Source organism: Acipenser ruthenus, chromosome 3, assembly GCF_902713425.1.
Source record: "Acipenser ruthenus chromosome 3, fAciRut3.2 maternal haplotype, whole genome shotgun sequence".
NCBI lineage: Eukaryota > Metazoa > Chordata > Actinopteri > Acipenseriformes > Acipenseridae > Acipenser > Acipenser ruthenus.
The window spans coordinates 3,976,211-3,996,201 of record NC_081191.1 but is presented as its reverse complement, the minus strand read 5'-3'; positions in this window follow the sequence as shown (position 1 = coordinate 3,996,201).

Sequence of the window (19,991 nt, the reverse complement as noted above, 5' to 3'; positions counted from 1 at the left end):
GTGTTTCTTGTTGACCTCAACGAGCAAATGAACATTTTAAACAAGAAACTCCAAGGGCCAAAGCAGATCGCAACACTAATGGATGAAGAGGTGAGAGGTTTGAAAGCAAAGCTGAATTTGTGGCAGCAACATATGTTGAACCGAGTTACACAAAGATTAATTTGATGATGAAGACTACAAGCGCTGCCGTGAAAAACTAGCAAACCTGGTAAAATAATTTGATTGTTGATTTCAAGACTTCCAGTACCATCGAAACATCTTTCAGTTATTTGCAAACCCATTTACATGTAATGTGACAACAGCCCTGCCAGATCTTCGAGCTGATCGATTTTCAGTGCAAACAGCATCTCAAGGATAAATTCAACGAAATGCCACAGCAAGATTTCTACCAGTATGTTCCAGTCAACGAGTTCCCCAAATTGTCAGAACTTTTTCGCAAAACCCAGAGTTTATTTGGAGGCACTTATATTTGTGAGCAGCTCTTCAAGGCAATGAACCTTAACAAATCAAAACACAGGTCAAGGCTTACGGATGAACACTTGGCTGCTGTGTTGCAAGTGGCCACAGCTAAGGATATACAACCAGATATCAAGACACTGGTGCGAGAAAATAAGTGCCAAGTGTCTGGACAGAAGTCATAAAAAGGTACATTTCATATAGTGGTAATGTTTACTAAATCGCATTTTCACAGCCTGCCAGTATCTATTTTTTCAGTGGTGTTTATATTTTGGAATATAAGATAAATATTGAGATTTAGCATTATATACTTTGACTTTTTTTTTTTTTTTTTTTACTTTTTTTCCATTGAAAGTAAAATACTCTTCTATTTCCTCCATTATATTACAGCTGTGATAATGCATTTTTTGTCAATGTTCTAGGAAAGCTGCTTCTAGTTATATCTGCCTATTTCTGTACTATAAAATACATTAAGCAATATGTTGATTAATTGATTGAAACTGTGTCTGCATACTTATTGATGACTAGGTATCGTGCAGTGGGGGTAATGTGTTTTGTGTAAAGTAGTACATTTGAGTATATTAGTCTACATACAATTTCTATAGACATTTTCAGGTACATTACTACGTATAACTTTTTGTGTGCCCAATAGTTATAGCAATGGCTGCTTCACCATTCTGGTGGTGTTGTTAATTATTTTAATAAAATGGTTTTGAAAGCTATGGAACGAAGGCTATAGACAAATGCAACGATTCAGTGACTTTCTTTTTTTTGCTCTGTTATTTCTAATAGCTTTGGTTTCAAAACAGAGCTGCGAAACAGCTGCAAGATAACATCTTAAAAGAAAAATCTTTCTCTTTAGGTATGTTCAGTATAATATATGGTCTCAGTACTGTCAAGATCACATATTTCACAGCATGATATTGGATGTTGTTGCTCCACCAGCACTGATTTATTATAAATACAGCGCTGAAAAGTTCTTGGATTGATTAATATGCATGTCTTCTTTTAGGAACATGTTATATTAACTGCTTGTTGGTGATTTTTTAAACACGGAATTTGTAATGTAAAGAGAATCTGCAAGCACTTACAATTGATTTTAAAGTCTACACTTAGCAGTGGCAATCTGCATTTGTCATGATACAGTCTAGAGATTTTGTCAGAAAAGAAAGTAATGCAATTGAAATTAATATATTCAGAAGCACTTACCTTCACCTCAGGCTGGTGAATAAATGAGGTCATTTTAAAAGTACTTAGTGCTTAGTGCTGGTACTAAGTAGTACTCTGTGTCTTAGACCAAAGGTGCGCAACCAAACTTTCATCACGGGCCGCATATCCAGAAAACTAGTTTATAAAGAATATAAATTGTTTCTGATTATTTTTAATTTGATCATTTTTATGTACGTATTTACAATTGATTCCAATCCACTGTGACAAATTTTCAGCCTCTGGACTGCATGGGTAGTGTTTGTTTAGTGTTCTATTTTTATAAAAAAAAAAAAATTCTATCTCTGATTATTATTTGTTTATTTAGCAGACACCTTTATCCAAGGCGACTTAGAGAGACTAGGGTGTATGATCTATGCATCAGCTGCAGAGTCACTTACAATTACGTCTCACCCGAAAGACGGAGCACAAGGAGGTTAAGTGACTTGCTCAAGGTCGCACAATGAGTCAGTGGCTGAGGTGGGATTTGAACCCGTGACCTGGATGCTAGATGCATCAGTGGATGCTAGATGCTGCTGATGACGTAATCATTGGATCAGAAACATCAGAGTCGGATCTGCAAAACCTGCTAATGCAGTGTATCTCAGGTGGGTAATTAGTCATTTATTAAGAAAAAAAAAAAAGAATGTTAATTGGATTCTCTGGAAAAGAAAAAGATTACTTTCGAAAATGTAAATGTCCAAAATATCAAAGATGTTTGTTTTTGCTTTGCAGTCTGCACGGATATTTTGACTTGTGATAATCTGACTGTATTCAGTGAAGGAACTGTGGATCATTGCGACATGTATAGTTCAGCTGATACAAACGTCCCATGCACAACCTCTGGAAAGGTAATGAAAACTTTGCATTTCTTTTTTGTTTGATTTTTGTTTTATGAAACCCGGTAATTGTGAACAAAAGCTTTTTATACTGTACAGTCTGGGCCCTTTTTTGAAGCAAGTGCACAGGCAAAATGTGATGTCTGTAAATCTAACAAGAAACATCATAGGAGCAGTTTGGTATATTTCAAAACGATCTTATTCCTCATGGAATATTTATGTGTTTATTTTGACATTTCCATTACTATTTTTTGATATTTGCTACACTGCAAATGACTCTAGGTTTAGTTGCTTTATTAACTATTATTTTGGTGCCTTTACCTGTCTTTGAGCTGCTTTGAGCTTGTCTGGAGAATCTTTACCTGCTTTGAGCTTGTCTGGAGAATCTTTACCTGTCTTTGAGCTGCTTTGAGCTTGTCTGGAGAATCTTTACCTGTCTTTGAGCTGCTTTGAGCTTGTCTGGAGAATCTTTACCTGTCTTTGAGCTGCTTTGAGCTTGTCTGGAGAATCTTTACCTGTCTTTGAGCTGCTTTGAGCTTGTCTGGAGAATCTTTACCTGTCTTTGAGCTGCTTTGAGCTTGTCTGGAGAATCTTTACCTGCTTTGAGCTTGTCTGGAGAATCTTTACCTGTCTTTGAGCTGCTTTGAGCTTGTCTGGAGAATCTTTACCTGTCTTTGAGCTGCTTTGAGCTTGTCTGGAGAATCTTTACCTGTCTTTGAGCTGCTTTGAGCTTGTCTGGAGAATCTTTACCTGTCTTTGAGCTGCTTTGAGCTTGTCTGGAGAATCTTTACCTGTCTTTGAGCTGCTTTGAGCTTGTCTGGAGAATCTTTACCTGTCTTTGAGCTGCTATGAGCTTGTCTGGAGAATCTTTACCTGTCTTTGAGCTGCTTTGAGCTGCTTTGAGCTTTGTCTGGAGAATCCTAATCGCCGGGACTGAGCAGACTTCCCCATTCTATTCAAATCACAGAATGCAACAGAACCCAGAAAATCAAACTGTTGCAAGCTCGGGAATCCAGTCCTTTTATAGCAGTATCCAAACAGTAAATATTTGTAACCCACAATATTATAAGCAATGCACTACTCTCATTTCTAGTCCAAAGGTTTTCTTGGCAGCTCTGAGGCAGAAAGCTTTGAGAGCCTTGCCTGTTCTGTGAAAGTGCAAGGTAATAGCGGGCCAGGCCCTGCAGGGTACAGAAAGAAAGGTGAGTAGATAATTAACCATTTAACATCAGAAAACTGCCCTTTACACCGGATAACTCTCTTTTTAAAGTACACATCAGAGGGGCTGGGCCTTGCGCCATTCTCTCCTTGAACGCTCTCAGCTAAACAGCAGTACAGATTTGCTTCATAAAGTAGAGGAGAACATCATTTCAGCAATTAAACAATGGCACTGAAAAAGGCTTTCGTTCATTTACATAATGTGGACGAAGCACTCGTCTCAGATGATAAATACCTGGAGTAATGAAGTAATTGGAACAGACTGTTTTGGTGTCAGTGTATTAGTTTCTTACATGCTAACATATAAAACTTTACTCACACTTTTGACTAATTGTATCTGGGTATGTTCTTGATTGTAATTTGTATTGTTTGTTGCTGTTTATTATACAATGTATCCTCGATACCAGATGAATTCTGTAGTGATTACTCCTTTACTGTCTGCTTTATTACTGTATCTTATTTAGTATGTACATGTATCAGTGTTCATTTAAAAAAGTCAGAGAAAACCCCATTTATCTCCCAGTTTTCTGGGTAAATATCAGAGGTAATTTTGACACACAAGCGCATACATTTGTGTATCTTCATTCCCTATTGTACACATAGCCTCAGTGTAAAAATATAACCTCATATTGCACTAAAACTAATTTACCATTTACATAAATATTCACTGTAAAGTCATGTTTTTTCTTGGTATAAATCAGTACAGTACTTAAATACGCTTCATTAGACCAGATTTGTGGTTTAAACCCAGGAATTTTCCTGTAAAAATGGATAGGAACTCACAATAAAGGTCCTTTTAAATAATTAATAGTAATACCTAATAGCCTGTCCAGTTCAGCACAAGAGGAGCTTCACACAGTCGTTCCATCTGTGTTCCAGCTCCTTGTTAAAAAACAGAAACGTTTGAAGTTCAATTTTAATAGCTTGCCTTTGACTATGTGGCTAACAGGAAACGCAGTTGTTACAGGAAAATAAAGGTCCTTTAGAAAATCATCAAACCTGAAGGATGCCCTAGGCAGAAAAGTAAACTTGTTCATTAAAACTCCACAGTTGCTTAATATTGTTTTAGTGATTCCCAGCGCTGTACAGTAGCTGTTATAATGCAGGGAGCGTTGTTAAAACTGTAGCTGCAGCGTAATTAAAATCTCTCTACACTATTGCTGCTTGTACCAATTAACTGCACTTCCACTTCAATGCATATGGGCTTGCTAATTTGCGAATCCGTTCAATGCATTAATATTTCGATTTCTTTTATGTGGGATCTTTCATGTACTGTACATGTATCTGTAACAAGGTGGAGGCTGGGAGCCGGTGCACAGCAAGAGAACGTCTTAACCGCACTGCAAAAGAGCCGGGCTCCTTTGCATTTGTGGTTTTATACCTTTTAACCTCATCTCATCTTATATTAAAATAATCGGTATTGTTTAATTTATAACCCAACTGATGGCAATCATCCTCCTTCCAGTCACTGATCGAGAGTTTATTTCTTTAAAAAGTAGTTTCAATGAGATTTCTCATCAGAAAGTCCAAGGAAACGTCTGCTGAGGAGGAATGTTTATATTCAAAACAGTGGATGAAATATGGGGGCCCCCGAGTGGCGCATCCGGTAAAGTCACTCCGCGTGGAGTGCAGGATGTGTCCTATAGCCTGGATGTCTCTGGTGTGAGTCTAGGCTATTCCATTGCCAACCTTGGACGGGAGTTCCCAGGAGGCGGCGCACAATTGGCCGAGCGCCGCCCTGGGGGTGTCCTCGGCTCACCGCGCACCAGCGACCTCTATAGTCTGGCCAGGCACCTGCAGGCTTGCCTGTAAGCTGCCTGGAGCTGCGTTGTCCTTCGACTCTGTAGCTCCAAGGTGGCTGCATGGTAAGTCTGCAGTGTGAAAAGAAGCAATCGGCTGACAGCACACGCTTCGGAGGACTGCGGTGTTTGTCTTTGCTGCTCCCGACTCAGTGCAGGGGTGGTAGCGGTGAGCCAAGCTTAAATAATAATTGGATATTCTAAATTGGGAGAAAATAATAAAAAATAATTGGCAACTACTAAATGATGCCTAAAGCAGCATCCCATGGCTCTGGCAGTCAGTTGGGTATTTTTGGACTCATCTGTGTCCCTTGGCTGAGCTCTGATAATATCTCTTTCTTCTTTCTACCCAAGGTCACGAATTCACCACCGGGTCCCAGAAAATATTGAAGCAGACATATTTTCAGAAGGCAGCTGCTGGGGTGTATCAGGCAGTGGTTTTGTAGGAGGAGGAATAAAATACAGCAAGCAGCAGAAACCATTTACATTTATCCTAGGAGGACAGAACTTCACTATTAGTAAGAACATACAATACCATTCTTTATTTTATCATAGTGGAGCAAAGTGGACATTCTGACTTCACCAGCTTTTACATGAGTCATCAGTTTATTCATGTTTAAACCTAAATTAAACAGATGAATTTGGATAATGATCAAGCTCTGCATCTGCTTAGCATCCGACAAAAAATATATTTACTCCGCAGTAATGAATACTAAATTTGATGTCTTCATTTTAATTGTTAATGATGACTTTCTTTCACACAGCTGATGCAAACCTATCGACATCTAGCAAGACCAATTCAGATTACCAGGCATCCCTTAAGAACATAAGAACATAAGAAAGTTTACAAACGAGAGGAGGCCATTCGACCCATCTTGCTCGTTTGGTTGTTAGTAGCTTATTGATCCCAGAATCTCATCAAGCAGCTTCTTGAAGGATCCCAGGGTGACATCTTCAACAACATTACTGTGGAGTTGGTTCTAGACTCTCACAATTCTCTGTGTAAAAAAGTGCCTCCTATTTTCTGTACTGAATGCCCCTTTATATAATCTCCATTTGTGACCCCTTGTTTCTTTTTTCAGGTCAAAAAAGTCCCCTGGGTTGACATTATCAAAACCTTTTAGAATTTTGAATGCTTGAATCAGATCGCCGCGTAGTCTTCTTTGTTCAAGACTGAATAGATTAAATTCTTTAAGCCTGTCTGCATATGACATGCCTTTTAAACACAGAATAATTCTGGTCGCTCTTTTTTGCACTCTTTCTAGAGCAGCAATATCCTTTTTGTAGCGAGGTGACCAGAACTGAACACAATATTCTAGATGAGGTCTTACTAATGCATTGTAAAGTTTTAACATTACTTCCCTTGATTTAAATTCAAAACTTTTCACTATATATCCAAGCATCTTGTTGGCCTTTTTTATAGCTTCCCCGCATTGTCTAGATGAAGACATTTCTGAGTCAACATAAACTCCTAGGTCTTTTTCATAGTTCCCTTCTTCAATTTCAGTATGTCCCATATGATATTTATAATGCACATTTTTTTATCAGCTTTCAATACGTTTATCAGTGGAAGGGTTTTGTTCTTTTGTCTTCTTTAATTATTTTTATTCAGATAACTTGTTTATGAATACTGTAGTAGTTGTGAACGGTGTTGATTTAGTTGCAATAAAGATCATTGTACTCTCACAGTAAAGGAACGTACCATGAGCAGCTGTACAGTGAAATTCTCCACATTGTTCTGCTAAAGACCTCACAGCTAATAATTATCTCTGTCCTAAAATGTGCCCGCGTCCAATTTCACCTTCCCTACTGCTCCGCCCCTTTCAGTGACATAAATAATAACCCTCCCACCTTCATGTTCAAATTAATTGATGCTCCCATGCTTGCCTATGCTTTTACCATGGTATACTGTAGTAAAGTGTTATAAGGGTACATCCATCCACAGCCTCATACAGCCAATCCTCTACCAAGTCTGTATTGCCCCTTTTACTACACTGCTGCAGGACTCAGGGAAATCCTAAATACATTGCAATACAGTACATCATTATACAATTATTTTTTGGTGCCAGTCTTTTGTCATGTCATTACAGTAAGTTAAGCTTCCTCTGTTGGTAATGGTATCTGATTTATAGCAAACTAATCTCACATGGTTACCCATTTTTATCACATGACATATTGAGAAATTAATATTAAAAACTAAAGCTGAAGAAATATTGATGTTATCACTGATTTGTGTTCCAGAATCCAACATGCATGTTCGTCCTAAATCAGCCCTGGAGCGTTCCAGTATTGTGCTTCAAGATGAGAGAACCGTAACGTTGTCAGGTAAAATGATTTTAATGAATGCATTTAAATGTATCCCCTTCTGCTTTCTATACTTTTTTATTATTTCAACCTTTATTTTAAAAGTCCCGTTGAGATTAAAATCTCTTTCCAAGGGAGACCTGGTCAAGAAGGTGGTATATAATACAAAAAAAAAAAAACCCCACGCAAATTCAAATGAGAAGAACCAATCCAAACAAGTTAATCACATTACAAGAAACAATTTAGGAGCACCAGCCAAAACAAAAAAATGTCTTGGCTCCATAGATGCCATTTTTTTTTGTCTGAACTCCTTTAAAGGTATCAAGACAGTAGGTTTCAGTTCTTCCTGAAGTTTATTCCAAGACCATGGAGCTAGAAAACTGAATGCCTTTTTTCCAGTGACATGGTATTTGTGATCCCAGGTCCTGAAAGGCATTAACAGTATGTCACCTTGTAAATTAGGCTGTAAAGGAAGTCTTCACCTTAGTGGACAGCAGCACTATTCGAGTGGACCCATCGCAAGCTGTTCTGAGCACTACTGGATCTTCAAGAGCGAGTATTCAGCTGAACAGGCGCAGACGTGGGGCCTCAAACGTAAGATTCTGCATTTCTACTCGTCTCTTTAGGCAACAGGCATACCTCATACTGTATCTTTGACTCCAGCTCAGGATCTTTGAAAGAACTGCAGAAAGTATGTTGTTGATAAGTAATCCATAACAACACCCTGCGAAACAGACTTAAATGTCTACGTTAATTTGTGGGCGTGTATGTGTTTCATACCCACAGTTTTCTTTTTCTTTCTTTGGTTCTGTGTATTCAGGTTGTGAAGAAGAATTCTGTAAGGTCACAGATTTGCAGGACAACGCCACTCTGCATTTCACCTGCACGTTGTATCCAGACACCCAGGCCTGTGGTGCATACGATAAGACAGCCTGGTGCTGCCTCTACCTCCGCAGACTGTCCACAGAAAGTAAAGTGAGTCTTCAGAAATTACTGTACCTGATGTTCGATTCCCAAGACGCACTGTTTCAGTGCAAGGATTTCTCCTTCCTCCTGACAGTTCATGTCACTTAGTGGTAGCCAGGCAACAAATGTACAACTGTTTCATCTTCTAAGAGCTGTGTAAAGACTAAAGATCCTGTAGGTACAGTTTAAAAACAAAAAAGCTAATTTAATATCATACATTTCTCATGGTTATCTAGGTTCTAAACCCTTACGGGTCATAAAATAGTAGGATATCCAATGTTAAGTTGAAAAGCTGTTTAACCCTTTCAGTAATTAATTTTTTTGACAATCTGAAGAATAAGCTCCTTTATTGAGTTTACATGCAAACAGGACAAAATATATTTTTTGCTTATATTTATACAGTACCTCAGACTGGAACCTAGGAGTCCCGTGAGGTTCTAACATGATTTCCGACTGCATATGTTAACATACAGTGCTAAGATAAGACGGGACCTTGAGGTTCTGCTAGGACTGAAAAGGGTTAATGTGTGAAGAACTGTGTGAAGAGTGTAACTGTGTATTTACATCCTCTCCAAATTGAAACCCATTTGAAAAGCTATGTTAATAGTGAAAATCTGATTATGATGTTAAGAGGCATTTACTATAAAACAAAGAGGTAGTCAATTCCAGTGAAAACCCCAATGATAATACAGTGCATAATGACATGTCATTGGAAGAAAGCTTTATTCAGCAGTAGTCAGGCACTTTCATTAAGCATTAGGGTGATTAATGATGGCACAGAAGGTCACATTACAGAACACATTTGTTTTCTGTCTGTGGCTCCTAGCAAATTGGCACAAGTTTAGACAGCTGTGATAATTATGCATTGATATGACTAGAAAAACAAGCCATTGTGTATAATTTAAAATCTAACCGTTTATTTAAAAAATAATACCTACACAATAATGGGCATGGTTGTCAAGTGAAGTATTGATAGCATATGAGGTCTGTCACCTCTGGACTTTGTTAATGGATGAAAAAGTTTTAGTTTTCTTAGTGAAATGAGGTGTGCATTGCGGAACGGCTCACTGTATGTTTTTAGTTTTCATTTAAGACCTGCATTAAGTTTGGAAGAGCATGGAAACACCAGTAGTCTGAGGTAATACTATAAGGAAAGAGTTCAAGTGAAGACACATGTTTTGACAATATTTCTCTTATAGATTTTACCTCAGTGTTCATGAGTGAATGTGTAAAGGTCTGGAAGGTATAGCCTGTGGTCATGTGAGGATTGAGGAGAAGTGTATTGACTTTACACTGTGACCATATGTGTGGTTTCAGCTCTGCACTGACAACATGACTTTGATTTTTTTCATGGCCCCTGAATTTAAATAAACTGTAATTCTCTTCCAATATGGATTTATTTAAACTTGTTTTTCTACTTTCCAATTAACCACCTAAAACATAAAATATACAGTATATTAAAGCCTTGTATGGATTTAGTACCGTGTTAAGCCAAGGGAATACATCAGCAACACTTGCCCCTGCGATGAAAGTTCGCAGGTGTAAATCACATCACGGGATAAGTAGGATATACTTCATGTACCGTGACAGTGGAGTCCTTGAAATGAGGCATATAACTGTGGTTCCTTGTGGTCTGCAGACAGTAGCATCAATTACTGCACGTACAGTACAGCACCATCACGTTTTTTAAAACTCGACAACCTGAAGCTGTGACAGAAGATGAAAATCTAAGTGAAAATGTTGAGCAATGTCCTTACATGTTTTATTCAATAATAATAATTCTCTGTTTTTCTTGTTATAGTTAAAATACACCAAAAGAAAAAACTTTAGGAACATATACTGTACACGCATTTATATAACAAAAAAAAAAACAACCAAAACATTTATTTGGTACAGGGGGGTTAATGGTGTTTAAAAGGCTCAAATCTGCCCAGGTGGAAAACCAAACACCATGAACAAAAAGGGAGCCCTAGACATAAACCCTTTGCACAGTTGGTAACCAGCGGACAAGCTTGTTTGAAACACAGTACATCTTCACAATAGATCTTTATTAAATGGCTTCTAGATTTATAATGCTCTCCATTGACTCATCCCATCCCAAATAAACAAGAAGACAAGAAAACAGAAATAATGTCTGGTAAACCACATGAAACACAACTGCAATGAAAGAAGCAGGGAATACTGTACCAAGTTACATGGGTTTACTCTTGGGAGGCAATGCTTCACGTTGCCATGCCATTGTTTGCACTATAAACGCAACTGAACTCCCCAGTATGTTGTAGCTATGTAACTACACTCTGGTGTTTGTGGAGTGCAGTGCTACAGTATCAAATGCATACCCAGGCGAAGATGTTGTGAAACTGGAGCTCAATTCAGGTTATTTGACTTTGACACTAGAAATCTCATATTTAACTTAGCAACAAAGGGTACAGAACAAACAAATTAACAGTTATTATTACTGGAATAACACATGTTGGAAAAAAAAAGTGTGGTACAGGTTTAACGTGCTGTTTCATTGTAAATCCTCAATACAAAAACAGCTGCTGAGCCAGCAATGGATACGTGCTTTAACTGAGTCAAAGAGCTGTTTGTAATTATTTCAAAAGGCGGTCTGGAAGGGCAAAAGGATGAGAAGTATCATTGGATTTTTTTTCTTTGTTTAATTGATGATTAGCAGATTTAGGAGGTCTGGTGTAAATGAAACTGCCATGGAAAGTTGCCTTCAGAGTTCAGTTCGGTTCAGGTTAGCTCCTAGAAGAAGCTGAGTCTTCAGATTGGGTTGGAAGCTGCTCATCATTGTTTTTAACCCTTTCCCTGCTGCTCCAACAAAAAAAACACAGTGCTGTACAGAGAGACACAAAGACTTACTGCAGCGGCAGCTACCCCAGCCTGTAATTACTGTGCCTCCTATTTTGGAAAAGGGGAAAATAACCTGGTCATTTTACAAAACTAGAACAAACCAGTTAAGTAATATTATCCAATGCCTCTTATTACCTTCCCATTTTCTAACATTAACATGGCTTTTCATAAAAGAAGAGTACATGTTATAAATGTATTAGAAGTTTGTCAGAGTTGAAATTATGTCTGCTACCTGGCAAAATCAGAAGTCTTTGATATGGAGGGAAAAAAGAAGTACGGTTTGGTTTACTACACAGCGGTGTATAAAGGTGTATTACTGTGTAAACAGGGACCCTCAACCGAAAAGGACTCCGGTTGTCTGGTCAAAAGTTGCTTGCTAACTGTTAGGAATTCCTTCTGGAAAAAAAGAAAATAACATTTACCCTGGGATCATGAAACTTCTTTCAGTAATAGCAAAAAAACTTTGAATAATGTGGGAGTTCAGACCTGCAGTGAGAAAGGAAAGACCAGCTGACAGGTCAGGGACTGTGAAACATCCATAGCAGAGACTGAAGTCTACCGGTTTGGCTGCTATCAGAATCCAAGTATGTCTTTACAGTACAGTACATATCACCAGCAGCACACGTAAGCAATAAGGCACTTCGCTCCCGGGTCGTGGTGATATTTGAGTATATCACACACCCTGAAGTGGCTTATTGTACTTAAAAAAATGGGTTAACTAACTAAATTGAAACAAAAAAAGTAAACGTTTTTTTAATTAACAAAATAGTCATTTTAATTAAATATCCTTAACAAAACATAGTTCCATATAACTTTAAAAACAAAGAAAACCAAAGATGTATTAATTTAAAAAAACGATTTATAAATGTTGAATTGAACATTGCCATTGAAAGTGCAGTTTTTCTGTATTTAATTCGTTATACGTTGTAATTCTTGGTTTGTTTATTTTATTATATTTTAAAGTAAAACATTACTGTCCATTTCATCACGATACAAAACAAAAGAGTCTGCCTTAAATCACACAGACCCTTCCAAACAAGACCTGCAACAGTATCAGATGACTTTGTTTTGTATATATAAATTGTCCTTTGTTATCGGGGTAGTGATATCCATACCAGATATGTGCTACCGCTTCCCAGTGGCGAGAAAGACGTTATTTACATGGAATACCAGGCTACTTATCAAACTGACTTTGCAGTTTACAGCTGGACAACGTGGATAACTACTGGGTCCGTGTTAAGAAACAATTTAAAACAATGCAGGGCTCAGCAGAAGAAATACCACCGATCCAAACCTTTTGTTTTAAAAGCTGAGTTTAAGATATATTTTTTTGAACTATTTATTTTCAGAATGGGATAGTGAAACGCTGTAGTTCAGAGAGAAGGAACAGAGCGGATAAGAATGGAGAGTTTTCAATTGATTTGAATGCTTTTGCCTTTTTTCACTACTTTCATTAATCATTGTGTCCGAGTCAGACTCATTCAATATCTCATGTACACTTCGGTTTCCTAAAAAGTCAACATCTACATAAATCTCGCCAGTCATGATTATTGCGATAATTTTTTTTCAAAATGCTACTGGCATACTGATATATATCAGTGATTTGACCCTTTTTGAAAAGAAATGCCGACCCTTGGTGATATGCTGTAATAGCAACACCCCCATGTGACCTGTTTTGACCAATCAGGATAGAGTATTTAAAATACCAATTGTACAGGGGTAAAATACAATAGAAGTGCTGTGCTGGTATACTGTGGGTGTGCTCATACTGAGTACAGTACAGCTGTTGATGGGCTTGTAAATAAATCTCTGGGGTCATTTTAGAAGTACGTGGACATTAATCATGCCTGTACCCTTTCTACCTGATATACTTACTCTTGCGGGACACTAGCATGACTCGGATTGTGTTTGGGACTGTCCCATGACTCTGAAATGGCTGCTGTCACTTAATGAAGAATGAAGTGATATTGGATTAATAATAATAATAATAATAATAATAATAATAATAATAATAATAATAGAAAGATTTATTTAATTACATTTTAATCAGATATACAGGAAACCTAGCCAAGCATTCTGGATGTCTTGGCTGACATATGTAAGAGCTCTTCGTAGAACTGTGCGTGCATAAAGATGTAAATTGTTGGTATATGTGTCCTGTGTAAATGGCATTTTGAAGTGAGAGTCGACTGTAGAGTACGTGCTCATGAAAACATGCAGCTGTGCTTCTCTTCCTGACCTTTTCTTAAAAGAATGAATAACATGGTCCTGTTTATTCAGATTACTAATACTGCCCGTTTCCTTCAGTTTGCTTTGTGGTTGTTTAAATTCTCAAACATTCCTCTCACACTGTTTTTCATTTAGGCTAGAACATTTTTTATTATGAAAAAAACACATTTTTTTTGTTTTTATTTGCTAACAAATGTGGGCTGAAGCGACATACAGCAGATATCTAAGGACCAGTGTTCGTAAAATCAGTTAAGGGTGGAAAGCAATCTTTTCCCCTTTGCTTTGGGGTCAGACGTTGCACTATACAGTAGATCATAAGACAAACACGTTACAACATGTCTGTAAGAGGGTAAACAAGAGGGGAGCACCGCATATTTCACATATTACATTAACCTTAGGAGTTGTTTGTTACTTATTGTGAAAAATATGTTTTATTTTACGTGAACAAAAAGAAAAAAAAAATAGCAATTTGTGTTTATAAATGTGGTCTTAGTGTGTGTTAGAATCCCCTTGTTATTGTACTATTTTTAAATGAACCAGATGAAAACTGTTCTATACACGGTTGCTTAAATGTTGCCCTGTTTTACTTTTACCTTGATGTCCCTATTAAGGCTGAATAATTAAATCATTATTTTATATTTAGTAAACCAGTGGAATCAAAACCCCTGTATGTGTGCACCTTTCCATCTTCCTCCTGCATCACAAAACCGTAAGCCATTTGTTTCAATATTCTTATTCTTATTAGCTCCTACAAAGAGAAATACTTTCTCTGAACTACTGTTACAATGTGGAAAACATCTCTCTGAACTGTACTGCACTCCTATATATACAGTAGCTGTGTTTGCAAGTCTTTGTTTTAACACGGAGGTTCTCAGTAGCATGCTATTGTATTTATGCAATAGTACTGATGTCTAAATAAAAATAAGCATTCAACAAGTTTATGCCACATGTAGAGTTTAAAGTGTTTAAAATGTCACAGCATATCTCCAGCTCTGAAGAAAATGGGCAAGGAACTAGAATAAACAAGGCTACATTATTAGCATGTAACTTTTTTAGTTTTTCGGTTTCATTTCCTCCTGATGGAATAAATATCTGTGACTGTCATGTTTGCACTAGGTACTTCATGACATTATTTTCGTATCTGGAATAACTAAGTCTATATAGGGTTGTTGCATAAAGCTGGAAACTTGCCAGGTGTTATCATTGTGAAACTATAACAATACAAATGCTGCTGGGTTTGCTGTACATTTACAGTACCTGTACAAGTGAAATGAGCTCCATTGGACTAAAAGGCTGTGTTTTCATTGAACCTGTTACTGCCAACACCCAATACAGTGAATGCATTACATCCATTTTCAGGTTATCGTTGTATTCTGAACGAAACAGTTTCAAGTTGCAGGTGAGTGACATAATATACAGTAGGTAGATTCACTACCTATAACATGACAGGGAAAGCAACATACCCATTCGGTCCAAAGTCATGTTTCAAAAATGATTTTTGTTGTTTTTTTCAAATATTTTTTTTAAGCTGTATCTTGGTTAATGGTATCGTGGTACAAGTGATCTAAATATGAATATACTTAAACTGTGCTGTTGAGAAAGTAAATTGGTAGTTTTACATTGAAGTTATGATTTCAGAAAGCAACACAGATACAGTAGTTGTCTGTATTTAGCTAGACTGTGGCCGGAAGACCAAACAGATTGAGTTAAGTGCTATGTGCGGATAGTAAAACTGAATTACTATACTTTACACACAGGGTTTTTTTTTCCCTAAAGTTGTATTCCTTTCCTCCATAGAAACTTCATAAAGAAATAACAGGTGTTTTCTGTTCCATTCCAGTAGAAATATCACAGAAGCCTCAATAGAGACCCCTCAATAGTCTTGACTGAAGGACAAATGGGTTGTCAGAAATGATTATTATTTGTCACTAGCTGTAGATTTTGATAATGTGAGCATGCCAGTTACACAGTGAGGCTTCCATTTTATTATTTATTTCTTAGCAGACGCCCTTATCCAGGGCGACTTACAATTGTTACAAGATATCACATTATTTTTTACATACAATTACATTATTTTGTACACATTATTTTTTACATACAATTACCCATTTATACAGCTGGGTTTTTACTGGAACAATCTAGGTAAAGTACCTTGCTCAAGGGTACACCAGCAGTGTCCCCCATGTGGGATTGAACCCACGACCCTCCAGTCAAGAGTAATTTAATGCCCAATGTTCTAAACTCATGGGTGGGAATTGCTGTGTGTGTTCTATGACTAAAATGTTCTAGGTTTCCGTGAAGCAGGTTTGAAAGGAATAAAAAGATACAAGCAGGTGGACAGATTATTCATCAGGTTAATGCATTTTATCAGTTCAATTTTCTGAGGTTTTCTTCAAGCTGTTGAGATATCGCCTTGCTGACTTTTCTAAAGCCTTGCATGCAAGTATGGCGTCAAAGATGTGGTTTGCCTTATTCACGCAGAACTGGTTACATATACACGGGTTACACTGAGCTGCATAAACCTAGTTCCTGTTTCTTCTGACACGACTTCCTGTTGGGTAATGAGTGCATTGTCCCTGGCTATTTCTGCACAACTATAACTTTTTAATATCCCACAAACACCATGCCATTTTAAAAAGAAAGTATGAATACACACATTTGTAACAATATTTTTTATATGGGTGTCACAAAGACGGCCGGAGTGGGTGGCGTCAGACCAGAAGCAGGAAATAAACAGACAGAGAGAGGTGTGGTTTGGTGGAGATGAGCGAATGCTTTCGCTCAGCATTTAATCAACAGCACAGAAAATAAAAGGTTTTAACAGACAAAACACAGGGCACGGCACTTGAGGCCAAAATAAATAGACGAACAAAACGGACTAGACAGACAAACAAACACGGTGAGCAGATAACACTATTTACTTTTACAATTCACAATTACCTACACTTTTTAAATACACGTGAAACACAGACTCGTTTATATCCTGTGTACCAATGACTATACACCAACATTAACACACGCACGCAACACACAAATGCACACAGGGACGGGGCACATTGCCACAATGGGTAAATAAAATTATTGAAAAGGAGATGGTTTACAGTAACAGACATTAACAAAAGACAGTTTTGAATACATTTTGCATAAAAGCAACAGGTTTTGTTGGGGGAGCGTTTCTATATAATTGATGCAAATGGCAGTACAGGCCAGGTGTTGCAGCTGTTTATCTTCATTGATGCTACCTAAATTCTTCTTAAAGAGCCAAGTAAATTAGTAGTCATTGAAGTGGGATTATACCTATCTTGGTAATTATACAAGGGAGCACATGGGAAAGTGATAATACCTAGCATTTGGTTTACGTTTGTACATTCTTCATCCAGACATGTCTGAAGGAGTCCTCAGAATGATATAGATAACTTTTGTTGGAAGATCTACTCTCTCACGCCCACACCCATAGACACAACACATCTCATATATTGTTTATTCTCTATCTACATATCAATGTTAAAATCATTGAATATAACCCTTCGTCACAGGACATCTGAATCCGTCTGCGAGCCAAGCCGAGACAGGGATGGGGTACAGCGGGTACGGTACACTTAACAACACACTCAAAAACACAAAATTCTACCGCATTTCTCATCCTTGACCTTTATTATATTAATATAAAGAAAAAAAAACATAAAAATAAAACAATTCTAAACTTATTTACAAAAATATAGTCAAACAAAATACTGTACAGCTATACCATACATACAAAATACTGTACAGCTATACCATACATACAACTACGGCTCTCGCGCAATTCTTTTTTTTTTAAGCACCCAAACAAAAAACGAGAAAAAACAACAACTATCCTTCAACGGGATATCTTTGGCAAATCATATTTTTAAAACCTTTTTTCCCCTTCAACAGAACTAATTGAACTTTAGTAAGTCAATATAATCAGTAAAATGTGTGGATTATAAAGACATTCCTAAATATATTTACAAAATATAGCGATACAAGATACAGCTGTACCGTCGGTCTATTAATTTTTGAACACCATTTGTTTGCGCATCTTTTGGCAAACTGAGTTAATTAATAATAACTGTCTTTCGTTGCGTGTGACGTCAGTAGCACAGCTCGGCTCTGCAGTGGAAAAACAACCCAGACTCTCCTTAACCGCACGGTGACGGCTCAGTGCGGTTTCGGAGCGACTCAGCTGTACAGTGGAAAAGAGGCATTAGCTTTTCTACACAAGCACAAGGTCAAATTTCCATCCAGGTTCTTTTTGGCAGAATTAAGTTTTTAACAGAATCCAATTTATTATGGGGAAAAAAGTGACTCAGAGCTTCAAACTTGGTCCAGTTAACCGTTCTTTCACTGATTTATATGGTTATTTATATGGATTCAAGAATTGCATTTGGGGATTGAACTGAAACATATGGTACTGATTACCAGATAGTGGTTTATGCCATTGTCACCTTACCCTTAGAGGAGAATTTAAAATCCACAATGATTATGTTACAGTGCCCCACATGCATGCACACAGTTTTTTTTTTAAATAATAAACTTCAACTCATACAGTAAAGACCTACAATAAAAACATGTCTGACTGTATCTCAATACAACATTAAGCATCCCTAAAAATATTTCAAAATAGGAAAGATGGCTCAACCACTTGTCGCACAATTTCAGAACAAAAAACACAAGGGCCAATGAAACTCGGTTTAAAAAAAAAATGGCAACCAGGGAAGGGCACAGAGCTGCACTGGTAGTAAAGTGTAGCGTAGCAAAGCAAAGTAAAAGTACAGTGAAGTCATTGTAGGTCCAACAAAGTAGGAAAACACACATTTTCATCAGCCAACCAGACATGCTTAAACAGCCCTTGGAGGTGCTGGGGTTTAAAGTGGTACTTCAGTTAACAACTGCAGATGTGTATGTGGTAGTTATAGAGCGAGACAGTTTGCTGACCTTAACAAAACCCACAGATATATGGTTGCTTTTAAGTACTTTTATCTAGAGTTATTTTTATTATTATTATTATTATTTGTTTATTTAGCAACTTACAGAGACTAGGGTGTGTGAACTATGCATCAGCTGCAGAGTCACTTACAACTACGTCTCATCCAAAAGACGGAGCACAAGGAGGTTAAGTGACTTGCTCAGGGTCACACAATGAGTCAGTGGCTGAGGTGGGATTTGAACCAGGGACCTCCTGATTTCAAGCCCTTTTCTTTAACCTACTGGACCATATAGTGTTTAAGGTTATTTATCTGTAGCATTCTGAATCCTCAACCCAATCACAATTATCAAAACAGTGCAGATGGCCGCTAAGTCTGCTTCGCCACGAAACTTCACCAGTGCACCCCCGTCATGAAATGTATTCTCATTCTCATGAACTCATTAACATTAACTGTAAGAGGAAAGGAGCTGCCCTGTTTGGACTGTAATAAGAACGTGCTGTTCTCAGGTTCTGTTTCTTTTCCTTTAACTTGCTTTCGAAATGCTGCTCCCACACTCCCACATCTAAGAATGGTGAATCATTTCAGTTCGACTTCTGCACTAAAAATAAAATAGTTACAGCTACCCTTGTGTGTGTTCCTGTGCTGCTCCGTGCGGGCTGCGGGGAAAGGATGTTCTTTACCACTGAGAATAAAAATAGCACACAGGCTTTTTACACCTGACGTCACCATTGGCGACTGTGGTGAACATGTAGCATTATCTAAAGCATTAGTACTTTTGCATGAATAATATTTTTTTCAGTTTTAATACCTACATAAATAAATTAATGAAAACCAAATAAATAAATAAATACAGTACAAGTCAAATAAGTAATTATTTCCTTCTCCAAGACCCAGCAGGTGAATCCTGTGCTCAGGAGGGTTTCATTCAGGACGAGGGTGTATGAATGGGGGTGTATGAATTATACAGGGCGAGGGTGTATGAATGAGGGTGTATGAATTATACAGGCCGAGGGTGTATGAATGAGGGTGTATGAATTATACAGGCCGAGGGTGTATGAATGATACTGGGCAAGGGTGTATGAATGAGGGTGTATGAATGAGGGTGTATGAATTATACAGGGCGAGGGTGTATGAATGAGGGTGTATGAATTATACTGGGTGAGGGT